The sequence below is a fragment of the Petaurus breviceps genome, unplaced genomic scaffold, assembly GCF_028583685.1.
Source record: "Petaurus breviceps papuanus isolate PSGF00001 unplaced genomic scaffold, PetGlider_PUasm1.0 90769, whole genome shotgun sequence".
NCBI classification, from domain to species: Eukaryota; Metazoa; Chordata; class Mammalia; order Diprotodontia; family Petauridae; genus Petaurus; species Petaurus breviceps.
Window position 1 is genome coordinate 6,276,394 of NW_027187341.1, and position 2,245 is coordinate 6,278,638.

The window sequence follows — 2,245 nt, forward strand, 5'->3', positions numbered from 1 at the left end:
GAGTAATATGGTAGGCAAATTCTAGAGTTCCCTGGTCAAGGAGAAAATATTGAAAGCAGCCAGAAAGAAACAATTCAAGTATGGTGGAGCTATAGTCAGGGTAGCACACAGTTTAGCCACTTCTACATTAAAGGATCAGTGGGTTTAAAATAGGATATTCTGGAGGGCAAAAGAATGAGGATTACCATCATGAATCACCTACCTAGCAAATCTAAGTATAATCCTTCAAAGGAAATGAATGGGCATTCAATTAAATTGAAAACTTTTGAGCATTCTTTTTTTTTCTTTGTTAGCACATATGACATGTAATATTTTATTTCTTCCATTGATCAACTAATATTGGCATATCTTCCCAGAAAAATCTGGCAGAGATGGGGACTAGATCCAGTCTTAAACCTGCATAGGGTAGCCTGAGAAGAAGAAACTTGTTGCAGCTTCTCTGTGACAGAGTTTTAAAGAGTTAAATAGAGCATTGAGAAATTAAGTGATTTTCCCAGGATTATACAACTAGTGTCCCAGATGTGAGACTTGATTCAAGGTTTTTTTTTTTTTTAATTACTCTGAGGCCATGTCTCTATCCAGTCAATGTGGCTATTTTCCCCTTCTCAGTTAATACAAGGTGTTTGAGGTAAATAGAAGGTCATATTCAAAACCATCCCATTCAAAAATTCTTAGAGGAATATTTGGGATTGAGATATTCTCAGTATAATTCAGCTGTTAGTGTAAAGTCCTCTGGCAGCAGAAAAGAACACTTATTTTACTTCACTAATATATATGTCCTTTAAGGCTAGAATAGCTTCTTCTTAAAATTTCTTCTGTGACTGATTTTTAGCATAGTTATCTGTGATTGTATGAATAGAGTCCAGTGGAGAGGCATTCACCATGTTAATTCCAAGTGTCAATATGTAGGTAATTACTAAAGTAATAAGGAGATAGACTGACAAAGCAACTGCCCAGTACTTTTGAAGCCAATATGTTAGTCCTGCGTAGTTTAACCAAGTCTCAGGAATAAATGCCCACAGAAGATAGAGTAAGAAGCCACACTGGGAGCTTAAGAAAAGAATGAAGCCATAAAGCATTCTTTCTGGAAATGGTGATGGTGAATTTTCAACCATAGTCTCCTTAGCTTTAGGGAACATAAAACTTTTTTGCTACATTTGGTGGGACACTAGAGAGAGGTAGATTGTGGCAGAGGGAGTGGGAAGGAATGTGGAAGAAGGAAAAGAGGTCATTGGGGCAGGGCCAAGTATGCCTGCTCACTGCCCATGTGACTCCCAGGCTCCCTCTCCTCTTGGCTGTTCTCCCTTCCATGCTCTGGACTTCAGAGAAGTGTTGCTAATGGCTACCTCCAAACAGAAACCTGCTTCTGAATCTGGATATGGATTACTTTCAAACATTCTTGATGAAAAGAACAGAATTGAATAGAAAATTCGACCTTAAAATATGAGACTCAAGGGCACTGAGGCCTGGACGACAATCCCCCGGGCAGCACTGATGACCAGATGCCATCGTGCACAGAGGCCTGCACAAAGCCTGATCAACATGGCGGCAAGTTGACACACCAATCACAAGGGCCACTTCCAGGCCTATCATGACAGGTCTGGGACTGGACTGATTAGGGTAAAAGTCAAATGTATGGCCCCTGACAGGGGCAGCAGCTACTCTTGGGACTACCAATCAAGAGTCTAGAAATTTAAAATGCCCCTATCTGGATTTTCAGGGACCAGGATGGCAGAATGAACCCTTGCTGCTGAAATTCCCCCCTCCCCCCCCACCCTGAAAACAGTAATTATTGCCCCAAAGCAAAACTTTAAACAGTAAAGGCTTGGAAACTCTATAGGAAGGGTGGGGCTAGGGCCCTGCCTCAAAATGGGTAGAAAGCAGACTTCAAAGACAAAGACTCTGGAGTCCTACTACCTTGAGAGGGAGGAACTAAATTCAGAGGGAGACAGTGTTGACTCCACACCCACGGCTGAAGCCTCCACAGGGAACTGGTCTCAAGCACAGAAAGCATTCTTAAATGAGCTCAAAAGGATCTTTGAAAACCAAATTAGAGAGATAGAGGATAAAATGAATAATTCTTTTAAAATCAAAGTTGCAAAATTAGAAAAATATTTCAATGAATAAAACAGCTCCTTAAAAAGAAAAATGTGTGATATGGAAACGGAGCTCCAAAAGGTAACCAAGGAGAATAATTCACTAAAAACTAGAATCAACCAAATTGAAGTGAATAACTCAATGAGGA

At 40.3% G+C, this 2,245-nt stretch overlaps 1 pseudogene; it reads right to left on the reverse strand.

Moving 5' to 3' along the window:
- Nucleotides 1–710: 710 nt before the first annotated feature.
- LOC138146734 (phosphatidylinositol N-acetylglucosaminyltransferase subunit P pseudogene) lies at nucleotides 711–1,131 on the reverse strand (annotated as a pseudogene).
- Nucleotides 1,132–2,245: the final 1,114 nt, after the last annotated feature.